This window comes from Elephantulus edwardii, unplaced genomic scaffold (assembly GCF_000299155.1).
Source record: "Elephantulus edwardii isolate Elephantulus edwardi_28Jun2011 unplaced genomic scaffold, EleEdw1.0 scaffold00182, whole genome shotgun sequence".
Taxonomy (NCBI): domain Eukaryota; kingdom Metazoa; phylum Chordata; class Mammalia; order Macroscelidea; family Macroscelididae; genus Elephantulus; species Elephantulus edwardii.
This window is the reverse complement of record NW_006399932.1, coordinates 2,580,892-2,593,641: the sequence shown is the minus strand read 5'-3', so window position 1 is coordinate 2,593,641 and position 12,750 is coordinate 2,580,892. Positions and strand designations below refer to the sequence as shown.

Sequence of the window (12,750 nt, the reverse complement as noted above, 5' to 3'; positions counted from 1 at the left end):
AGTCTATATACTTAAGTATATTTGTGTATATATATAAACACACACATATGTACATATTTGTACATGTATAGAGATGTACATATATGTCTTGGGGAAGGCACAGTCAAAGTGCTCCTTGGAGGTAAAGATGATAAAGCTTCATTTCATATACTTTTGTCATGTTGCTAAGAGATGCTATTCCTTGGAGAAGGCCATCATACTTGGAAAGATAGAGGGACAATGAAAGAGAAGAAGACTCTCAGCCAGGTGGATTGATCCAGTGACTGCAGTAATGGGCTTGAGTGTGTCAGAGATTGTGAGGATGACACAGGATAGGAAAGGATTCAGATCTGTTGTTCATAGGGTTTCTGCACGTTGTACTTGACTCACAGGCGCCTCTCAGCAGAACAGCATATGAGAACGTATGCATATGTTGTTGTTATGTACCGCTGAGTTGGAACCCACTCATAGCTGATCTTCCAGCAGGTTTTCAGAGGCTTAAATTGCACAGGAGGAGATTGCCCATTCTTGTCTCACTATATATGGCATAGCTGTGCGTAGATATATGTACATGTAAGGAGCTCTGGTGGCCTAGCAGTGAAAGCCTCTGGTGATTTGCTGCAACATCAGCTTTGAGTTGATTGTGACTCGATGGCAATGAGTGAGTGAATGACTCTAGTTGAGATCCATATGCTTTCCCCTATTCTTTTAAACCTTCCTTAACCTCTTAAAATATTCCAGAATTGACACACCCTTACTATCCATAACATTTTAAGATGACAGATAATTACTAAAAAAGATATACAATGCACATTAATGACAACATTTAGCACTTAGGCAGTGCTGTAAAAACACTACCCAATTCATTCACACAGGACTCCTGTGAAGCAGTAAGTAGCATCATCTCCACTTCCACTGTGAGAAAACATATAAACAGAAGGTAGTTGATTAGACAAAGAACTAGTGTAATCCTAAACATAAATTAACACTTTTCTTTGTTTGAACTATTGAAATAAGGGCCATTCATAGCAAAAGTTAATTTGGAAGTCCTTAGAAGAGATATATTTTTAAGTTATGTATCTTGTATCTATTTATATTATTTCTTTATTTTGCAAAGCATGTTATTGAAATTCCATTATAAAAAATTAGATACTTTTTTATTAGCCAGTGTTTTGAATTAAGAGGTGCTTATGGCAATCAGAAGGTTTATTAGCCCCAGAAGTAGAGCTCTAATAATCAGAGCCAATTGCAGTGTGGAATAACTTGGGAATTTACTTTTAATAAGTCAGTTATTTTGTCACTTGTTTGGTTGTTGTTGTTATGTGCCGTTGAGTAGACTCCAAGTCATTGCAACCCTATGCACAATAGCTCTTAACCCTGTTCTATCTAGAGCCAATCTTACTACCTCTGACACACTTACTTATCCTCATTACGTTGGCTATTATATCAATGCATCTCATCTGGGGTTTTCCTCTCCTCTGTTGTCCCTTCACCCTTCCAAGCATGATGTCCTTCTTCAAGGACTTGTCCCTCCTGGCAACGTGCTCAAAGTACGTGAGGTGGTGTCTCCAAATCTTTGCCTCCAAGGAGGAGCTTGGTTTCACCCTTTCCAGGGCAGACTTGTTTGTTCTCTTGGCAGTCCATGTTTAATACTCTTCTTCAGCACCACAATTGTTTGATAGTTTAACAAATATTTATTGAGCACCAGCATATGCAAAGAGAAACACTCCTTATTCTTAAAAGAAAATGTCAAGAATAGATTAACTGTAACTAGCATGTAATTTCTAAATTCTCCAATGAATCAAACATATGGTTTAATAAATTTTTTTTTTGTTTAAAAAGGTTTCAGTGCATATCCACAGACAAAATAATTAAATTGTTTGCTAAGAATGAGTTCCCCTGTCATCTTGTCACTATTTTTTTTTTTACTGGTGAACCTTAACCTATGTACACCTAAGAAATGATGCCTTTTGACAGAGTTGGAGCTGTTCTAGCTTCAGTGCTTTTTCTTCCCTGTTAATGGCTCTTACCCTTGACCTGATTTGGGCACTTAATAAGGCATTTGGGTCAGTTAGATGTGAGAGGATAAAAATATATTAGTAAAACTAGCTTGTGAAAGACCAATGCATGGTTAAATAAAAGCAGTAAAAAAGAAGTTATATACTTGGCATAAATTAAAATTTAGATTTCTTTCCTCCCTCAATAAAACCTATTCCCTTCATTAGTTAAATCAGTATAGTTATCATTAGAAAACAGGAGCTCTGGCGGTAGTATGCATTAAGTGTTGTGCTGTTAACTGAACAGTCAGAGATTTGAGTTCACCAGCTGGGCTATAAAGGAAAGAGGAATAGACCCTTCTCATAAAGATTTACAGCCTCAGAAACCAGTGTGTGGGGGTCACTTTGAATTGAAACAGACTCGGGCGCGGGGGATAATGGGGTCCTGCCACTGGAAAGAAAGAAGGAACTACACCTTCCCTAAATTGTTGTTCAGTGTCATCAACTTCTAAGTGACTAGTAGCTGATCCACTACTAGCAGGTTTTCAGAGGCTGTAAATCACACCAGAGGAGATTGTCCATATTTCTTCTATCAAGCAATTGATGGATTGGAACTACTTGCCTTTTAGTTTGTGGCAAAACTCCTTACCCACTAGAGTCCCTTCTCTCCATAAGACTTTGTGCTTAAAAAGCAAACACTTGGAAATGAGCAGAAAATATTTTGTTTTCTATTTAAGGTTATACAAAATCTCTAGTCCGCGTGCAGCGTGGTCTGGCTGCTGTCCCTCGCTTATCTTGGTCGCGGGATCAGGGCTGCGGTAGTCGAGATGCGCACCATACTCCGCCTCCTTTTGATCTTCATCGGCTGCACCTTCGCCCTGTATTTGCTGTCGACGCGCCTGCCCCGTGGGCCGAGACTGGGTCCCACCGAGGAGACAGGCGGCAGGTCACTGTGGTTCCCGTCAGATCTGGCAGAGCTGCGGGAACTCTCTGAGGTCCTTCGAGAGTATCGGAAGGAGCACCAAGCCTATGTGTTCCTGCTCTTCCGCAGCGCTTACCTCTACAAACAAGGCTTTGCTATTCCTGGCTCCAGCTTCCTGAACGTTTTAGCCGGTGCCATGTCTGGGCCATGGCTGGGGCTTCTACTGTGCTGTGTGTTGACTTCGGTTGGCGCTACGGGCTGTTACCTGCTCTCCAGTATTTTTGGAAAACAGCTGGTGGTCTCCTACTTTCCTAATAAAGTGGCTCTGCTGCAGAAAAAGGTGGCGGAGAACAGAAGCAGCTTAATTTTCTTCTTACTGTTTTTGAGACTTTTCCCCATGACACCAAACTGGTTCTTGAATCTTTCGGCCCCGATTCTGAACATGCCCATTGTGCAGTTCTTCTTCTCCGTCCTCATTGGTTTGATCCCCTACAATTTCATCTGTGTGCAGACAGGCTCCATCCTGTCCACTTTTACCTCTCTGGATGCTCTGTTCTCCTGGGAAACTGTCCTTAAGCTGTTGGCCATTGCCCTCGTGGCCTTAGTTCCTGGGACCCTCATTAGGAAATTTAGCCAGAAACACCTTCATTTGAATGGAATAGGCACCACTAATCACCTAAACAGTAAAAAAGGCACGTGATCTGGACTTTTCTTGCTGTCACACCCAAGGACTCTTGCTTATTTATGAACTGGTGTGTTCCTCAAAGGCCCTCATTGGTTCTTAATTACTCTAAAGAGGTGAGTTAGACACTCTTCATCTGTGGTCATTGTCTTTTCATAAAAGACACACTGTTCTAGAAGGTGAATTAGATTAGACTTGTCCTCAGTGTAGGTTAAGTTTAGCAGGGCATCCTGGGAAGTGGATGGCCTTGGAAAGCCTGTCTCTGTTCTACTGACTAACAAGGGGACTGAGGATAGTCTGAGCATTCACTTCTTGCCAAGCCCTGAGCTGCCCTGCAAGAGCATGCTGGTGTCCCGTCTCGAGGGTGCCTCTTGCAGTGATAGCTTTTTGTGACCAGGGTCTCATGGTAAGTTCCCTGTTGATGTTATTAAGGTACATGATGACATGGGAACCCATATCACTTTGTCTATTGAAGAGGGTTTCTCCTGTCATTTTTTATGGATAATCTACCTCTCTCATAAGCCAAGGGAAACAGACTGATGGGCCACACAGGACTCCACAGATGGTTCAAATGCACTGTCATTTGTGATGCTGTTTGCCTTCAGACACTGATGTTACCACGGAGAGCAAACCTCATGGCTGCATGACACTGACGCTGATCACAAACAAACTACTAAACATGAATGACGCAAACTATGTCATAGAGACCTTCCTCCGCATCCAGATGGGACTGCAGAGCAGGGCCTTTGACGCAGTGACGTCCAGGGACCGAAAGTCCATATGCTTTTCCTCCTTGTGTTAGTGCCCCACCACCATTGTCCTGCTAGGATGAGTCAGCAACTATATTCTCTAACTGCTTTTTTGTTCTGTTACTTGCCAAGAGAACGGAAAAATGATTTTATCTCTTCAGGCAGCATTTGGGGTTTAATTTTTTATTATGTTGTGTTTCCAGTCTCCGCAGTCCTTGCTCTCATAGCTGCAGTGCTGAGAGGGCACAAATCCCGTTAACAGCCCCGATAAAGGCCTCAGCACTCACCCTGACCGCCTCTGGGCTCCTGTCAACAGGAGTAACCCACTGTCACTCAGCAGTGTCACTCCTGGGCTGCTTCTGCTGGCTTTCCCCCTTGGCTTGGCCAAGAATCTTGCCAAGAACATTAGTCTAGGCCTCCTGTTCTACCTGAATTCTTGTGGGTACTTACGCTCAGTGGGAAGACTCATGTATTTGGACATGATAGAATCCTTTCACACCAAAGAGTTCATTTCAAAAATGTGTTTCTTTAAGAGACGTTTTGATAGCAAGAGGAGGGGAGGGAGGAGCAGACAGGACTTGAAAACCAAGGCTCTGTTCTGTGAAGAGGGAGGGAAGAAGAATAAGGGATTTTATTTGTGTCCTTTGCCCTTTGTCAGAATCCTTCCTCTTTCAATTTTGTAACAACAATGTGCCTTATCAGTTGTGCATTTACAGACAATCAGTTTCTCCAAATAAATGTTATAAATGTTCAAAAAAACAACAACCCCAAATCTCTTAAATTCAGAATCAAACTTTATGGATCAAGATTGCTGACCAATAGTAGACATTTTTCTTTTGTTACTTTTCCTTCCATTCTCTTCCTCTCCTTTCACTCCCCACTTTCTTCCTCTTTTACATTTAGTACCTTAAACTATATTTAAGAAGTGTGTTAATCTTAGTATTTGATGATGAATTAGAAAAGTGCTTTAGTTTGCCTTTACATGGGCAAAGAGGATTCTTTCAAACAAATAAATAACGTTCAGAAGTAAAAGTGAAAGGTAACTAGTACTTTTGCAGTAATCTTAAGGATAACAGCTGTAAGATAGATCTTCACATTGATGGCAACATAGTCGAATAATAAAAAAGGGGACCAATTGGGAGAGACTGGAGAGCATTATGCTGAGTAAATTAACTCAGACTTATAAGGACAAATACTGCATAAGACCATTATTGTAAAAATAGAAGGATAACTAAGAAAACGTGTATGGGGAATCAAGGGGGCATGGGTGGAAGCAGAGAGAGGCAAGGGTGGGCAGGGGGAAATTACCTTGGTGGGTGGAAGGAAGGGGTAAAGGAAATGGAAAAAATCTTGTGGGGACCTGAGGAGACAGAGTAATGAGGAACATTGTTCAACATTGTTTTAATTTTATAAAATATAATGTATGAAATGATTGTATGAAACATAATGCGAATGAAGGAAATGTGAAATAAAACGTTTATGAATTTTGAATGCAAACCAATATAAAATAATCTTTTTTTTTAAAAAAGGGCAATGATTTTCATAATCACTGGTTAAAATTACTGAGGTGTTTTTTTTTTCTGAGCATACACAGGCAGAAAAAAATCAGATTGAATTTTTCCTTATATTGACTAATAAGTGTTGCTTGAAATTCAACAAAAGTCTAATCTGATTAGTTTCTTTTTATTTAAGTTACTGACTGATCCCAGAGCCTATCTACATATATGAGGCAAACTAAAGACACAGTAGTAATAGCTTTAATTTACATAGCCTTGTCTTTCAAACATTTTATTATGATTTGAATGACAGTTTACAACCAAAATTGAATTTCCCATTCAATTACTTATACAAATTTTGTTTTGTGATGTTACTCTTTCCACTTGTTCCCTGTGTTCTCCATCTTCATTCGCCCTTATTTTCCAGCCCTTTCGTGCCTTCTAAGCTTTGTTTTGAACAAATGCTACTCTTTTGGTCTCATATTATTGATTGTTCTGGGGATTACCCTCCTCGTGGGTGTTATCGCTCACTTTATGGGCTTGTCTGACTGGAAGGTGATCCCTAGAGGTGAGTTTAGCTCCAGGTTTGAAGGGTGTCTAAGGGCCAAACCACTTTTGAAGTTTATTTTTCTTTTCATTTTCAATGTAATGAGTACTTATACAATATTTGGAGCAAACAATTTTTTAATATAAAAAAATTTTAAAAAATACTCATTTTTTACCTTTAAAAATAAATATACATTGTGGTTCATTCACGCAAACTGTGTTTCACACATTCTCTTATTCACATTGTATTTCATTCTATCATTTACATACACTGTTTTATTAAATTAATCACCATTGATGTATGCCTACTGTCACCTCATCTTTTCAAGTCACCACTGTTCTAATTCCTTCAGGCCCTCCCTTTGCCCACTAAATACTGCTACCCCATGACTTCCGTCCTTTTCCACCTTTAGTCCTCTTGCCCCTCTCCCTTTCCCCTTTTGGACTTTAACTATACCAAAATGCTTATAAAAGTTGTTTGGAGGTCAAGAAGATAATGAAGATACAATTTAATATGGATTGAAGCTCAACATCAAGAAAACAGATTTCTCACCACTGATCTGATAGATGGTGAAGAGATTGAGATTGTTGACAGCTTCAGTTTGCTTGGCTCTACAATCAACACTCTTGGTACCAGCAGCCAAGAAGTTAAAAGATGAATTGCATTGGAAAAGTCTGCTGTCAGAGACCTCTCCAAAGAACTGAAGAGCAACGATTTCAGTCTGGAGATTAAGGTGCACCTGATCCAGGCCATAATCTTTGCAATTACTTGCTATGCATCAGAAAGCTGGACAATGACTAGAGATAATAGAAGAAGAAATGATGCCTTTGAGCTGTGGTGCTGAAGAAGAGTATGGACTGCTAGGAGAACAAAAAAGTTTGTCCTTAAGAGGCTGCTCCTTGGAGGCAAGGATTCTGAGGTTTCATCTGATGTACTTTGGGCATGTTGCAAGGCGGGGCCAGTCCTTGGAGAGGGAGGTCATGCTTGGGAGGGTGAAGGGACAGCGCAGGAGAGGAAGATCCTCAATGAGATGGATTGATTCAGTGACTGGAGTAATGGGGGTAGGTGTATCAGAGACAATAAAATTGGCACAGGATAGAGCAGGGTTTAGGGCTGTTGTACATAGGGTCACTATGAGTTGCAGGTGACTCAACGGTGCATAACAAGAAGAAGAAGAAGCAGTATTAATGTTATTTTTTATTACATCATGTTGTAGAATAATTTTAAGGATTTAAAAATGGTCATGTAATATTTTGTCAAGTCAATGTGCATTCATTTATTTGCTAATTTCCCTTTGTTGGATGTTGAAAATTTTCCATTTTTTATTATTAAAATAATATTTGAGCATTATTATTCTCAAAATGATTCCAAATTTTAAATTTTTTGTTAAGACTAATAACTAGAACTAAGATTGCTGAATAAAAAGGGAAAAAAAGAAACACTAACGCTCTTGATAAATATGCTAAGTTCATTTTCAAAGAATCTTTACATTTAAAAACATTTTCAGATTTATTATTTGACTTGATGGACTAATAAACTCCAGTTAAGTAGAAAGATATTGTTCTACTCATTTGCTACCTGATGGAACCGAGATATTGTGACATGTGGTGGTTTTTCACAAGCCTATGCAGCTGACCATTAACAGTCTGTACAGCAGGAAATATACAATGATAAAATTTCAACTGAATTGAATAGCTATAGATATCAGGGACTATAGCACAATTGTATTGATCTATACAATTTTTGACTCTCAAAAGGCATTTTTGACTGTGTGAATCATAACAAATTGTGATTAACCTTGAGAAGAATGAGAATCCCAAAATACTTGATTGTGCTCATGAGAAACCTAAACATAGACCAAGAAGCTTTTGTACCAAAAGAGCAAAGGAATACTGCATGGTTTAAAATCAAGAAAGGCATGCATCACGTCTGCAGCCTTTCTTTATACCTGTTCAAACTCTATGCAGAGCAAAGCATTTGAGAAGCTGAATTTCATGAGGAAGAACGTGGCATTAGGATTTGTGGAAAACTCATCAATAACCAGCGTTATACAGATGACATAACCTTCCTTGCTGAAAATGAGGAGAACTTGAAATGCTTGCTGCAGAAGATCAAGGACTGAAGCCTTCAGTATGAATTACATCTCAACATCAAGAAAACAAAACCTCTCACCACTGGGCCAATAGACAACATGATAACAAATGGAGAAAAGATAGAAACTGCCTATGATTTAATCTGATTTGGACCAACAGCCAACAACCTTGGAACCAACACTGGAACATGTTGCATTGGAAAATTCTGTGGTCAAAGATCTCTCCAAAGTGTTGAAGAACAAAGATGTCAGTTTGAAAACTAAGGTGTGCCTGGTGCAGGCCATAGTCTTCTCAGTTACTTCCTCTGCATCTGAGAATAGGACAGTGAGTACAAATGACAGAGGAATCGATGCCTTTGAGTTGTGGGGCTAGAAAAAAGGACTAAATATTCCTTGGGTTGCCATGGGAGCAAACAAATATGTCTTGGAGAGAGTACAGCTAGGGTGTTCCTTAGAGGAAAAGACAGTGAAACTTTGTCTCATGTACTTGGGTATGTTGCTAGGAGGGTCCAGCCCTTGGAAAAGGACATGATGTCAGGAAAGGTAGAGGGTCAGTGAAGGAAGGGAAGACGGTCAATATGATGGATTGACACAGTGACCTTAACAATGGGCTCAAGAGTGGAAGAGATGATGAGGTTTGCACAGGCTAGGGCAAGGATCAGATCAGCTGTTCATAGGGTCACTATGAGTCATAGTTATTTCAACAGGCACACAACAACAACAACAAGAACAACATAGCACTGTTGGGAGAAGCTGCAAAGTCAAAGGGGCAATGAAGGGGTTTCTAGAGTGTGCTCACTTTCCTCTCTGCTAGGGCCAGGTGAAAACACCCTTAGGTGGTGGGGAGTCTAGACAGGGCTGGAAGTCAGGATGACTTCAGAATGATGTTGTGCAAGACTGAAAGCAACAGAATATTCCAGATAGATCAAACAGATGGATATAGGTGACTGTGCGATATTTTAAGAATAATGTGTGGTGAGCTCTGGTGGCCTAGTGGCAAGAAGCTGCACTGCAGTCCCAGAGGTGAGTGGTTCAAATCCACCAGAAGCTTTGCTGGAGAAGGAGGGATAATCTCCTTCTGTACCAGTCAGATCCAATTTGATGGTACACACACACACACACACACACATTTAAAAAAAATAATTTGTAACTAAATAAACAACTATGTTTCTTTCTTAAAAATACATTTCTTAGGGAGTGCTTGCGGCCTAATGGCAAGAAGCTGCACAGCAATCCCAGAAATATGTTGTTCAAATTCACCAGATGCTCTGCTAGAGAAGGAGGGGCAATCTTCTCCTGTACCAGTCAGATCTGATTTGACAGTTGGCACACAAATAATACCCCCCCATTTCTTCTCTTAGGCACTGTTGGATTAAACCCCGCCCCCCCATCTCATTGCCTTCTAGTTGACACAGACTTACAGCTGACTCTTCACAACCATTTGCTCCAACTAGATTTTCAGAGGCTGTAAATTGCAGGAGAGGAGATAGCCTGTCTTTCTCCTGAGGAGCAGTTAGAAGATTCAAACCGTCTATATTTGGATTGGCAGCACAATTCCCTACCAACTACTCCAATTTGCTAAAAATATTATTTCTTATTGGTTTTCTGTAAATAAAAAAGCATTAATTTGTAATGATTGTCTTTTTTTTAAAGTAAACATCCTAGGTTTGTTTTCAGCAGTGCTGCAATCCTTAAGGCACGCGGTTCAAGGCCACCAGCTACTCCGTGGGAGAAGGATGGACAATTTCGTCCCGTGTGATTAACTGCCTCTACAAACCCCTTGGAGGGTCAGCTATCGGTCAGTTCAGACTCGATGCTGTACAACAACAACAACAACATGATACTTATTACTGTCATAGCTTTGGGTATTAGAACCACTGAATGATTTTTCTTCTCCCAACTCCAGGCTGAGCTACAGCAGCTAATGGTCCAACAGGTACTGTCAGGTAGCCCTGCATGTAAGCTTTTCAGTTTATTAAAGGCAGATAATTTATGCTACATCCCACACAGCAGAGACCAAGCACATAAAACCAGGGAGGGATGATAATGGGAAAATGTTGAAAATCCTGAAAATAACAAGTTTTTTTAATAGTAATTTGGTTTAATCAGATTCTAATATTATCAGAGGATACCGAAATTTAAATGAAATGTGATTAATGATAAATGTGAGAACTTTAGAAGAATAAACGATTGGACTTAAAATAAAAGGTAATGTCAAGGATGTAGTTGGCATTCAGAAAATGTTTATTCAATGAATAAATGAATGAGTAAATGAATAGATGTGTTTATGCTTAATACAGAGTTCAGTTTGCTGCTGCTATTTTTTACAAATATGACAAACTTGCCTATAAGAGATAAGTGGGATGAATACACTATTGTAATACTGTAAAACCTTTAAGAAAAGGTATTGTGTTTGATTTTTGCTAAACTTGAGACATTTGCTATATCACTTTCATGGCTCTGATTGAATGATATCATAAAATACATAAATATATGCAGGATATTAATCATAACTCTCAGTGACAATTTACATTTTTCATTCACCTTAGATTTTTTTCCACTTTAGTTTAAATATAATAATAAGAGTCAGATTCTGTGGTGGACTGGTCTAAAAGTGATATATGCTCTGAGTAAATTACTTTGATCTAGGAAAGACAGACAAGTATTGTTTTAAATTTTTTTATTATTTTATTGTTTTGTGTGTGTGTTTGCGTGCGCGTACTGTCAAATCGGATCTGACTGGTACAGGAGGAGATTGTCCCTCCTTTCCCAGCAGAGTATCTGGTGGATTTGAACCGTGCACCTCTGGGATTGCAGTGCAGCTTCTTGCCACTAGGCCACCAGAGCTCTCCTCAGACAAGCATTTTTAAAGAGAAAAGGTTACTTCTGTTGCTCTGCAAGAGTTAGCTGTACATTTAATTAACTGTATGTTAACAAACTGCCACATGATTTTCTTTCTTTGTAATGAAAGAAACAGAATGTCTAATTTTTAAGCACTTCCATTGTGCAAGGATTTGTACTCAAGCTACTCTTGTGTTGTTTCAGCCACACACTAACATTCTGAGCAGAAACTGTTATTATTCTTTAACAAAATTGAAAACAGAGACACAAAAGCATTTGAGTGACTTGTGCAAGGTCACTGAGGTAGTAGACAGGTAGAGCTGGAATTCAAACCCAGTTCTTACTGATTTCAGCCATCTGGACTCTGGATTTTGGCCTTTCTATATATAAATTCAATTTGTTGTCTAAGATAGTTCATCAAACAAAGTGTTTGGAATTTTTCTCCATTGTCTACAAGTATGCAAGATCTGTTCTTTTTTAAAAAATATTATTTTTTTGTGTGTACCGTCAAATCACATCTGACTGGTACAGGAGGAAACTGCCCCTCCTTTTCCAGCAGAGAATCTGGTGGATTAGAACCACATACCTCTGGGATTGCAATGCAGCTTCTTGCCACTAGACAACCAGAGCTCCCTTAAGAACTATTTTTGTAGGAAACCTTCTAATTTCTTTTCTTATTCATTAGGTTTTGGGAACTAAGATAAGTTAGTTGCATTTTTTAGCAATACAGTAATAGATAACATTATTTTTGGTATATCTTTTATTTGAGTGAAGGTTTACAAAACACATTCGTTTTTCACACATAGACTTTTTATAGCATTAATTAATTATATAATAGATTAATATTTAGATATTAAAGGATACATTAATATAGTAATATAAATGAATTAATAGGAAAATAAATTAATTAATATTAAGATCTAATGTTAATAACATGAATAGATTAATCTATGACACTGGATCGGCTCCCATGTGATTTATTGCCTCTGAAACCCTCTAGAGGGTCAGTTCTGAGTCGACGGCACACAGCAGCAATCAACTTAGGCAACATTTATTTGCTGATAGTTTACTATCATGCCAGGCATTTTCTAATAGCTATACAAACATCTCATTTAATCATTACAACATCTTGACACAGGTACTGTTGTTAAGACCCATTTTATGGAGGAGTAAACTGAAGCTTACCAAAGCTAAGCAACTTGCCCCAAACTACACAGGTTAAGATCATCAACAATGGAGTTGATTGAGTTGGTTTTTTTAACCTTGTTGCTCTACTGCCTTCCTAAATCATTATCTCTACCTGGGCGGTGGGACTATCTTAGAGTCAGAGCAGGCGCAGACACCACTTCCCCTCCCCTGTGAAGCATGCCTCCCCCACTGACATTCCCTGTCCACCAAGTGAGAAGCCTGCAGAAGGCAGACTCCCATAGAACATTGCTCTGAAC

General features: G+C 39.2%; 1 pseudogene; it reads left to right on the top strand.

Annotated features, from left to right (window-relative positions):
• The first annotated feature begins 2,803 nt into the window (after positions 1-2,803).
• On the top strand, positions 2,804-3,598 carry LOC102860161 (annotated as a pseudogene).
• Positions 3,599-12,750: the final 9,152 nt, after the last annotated feature.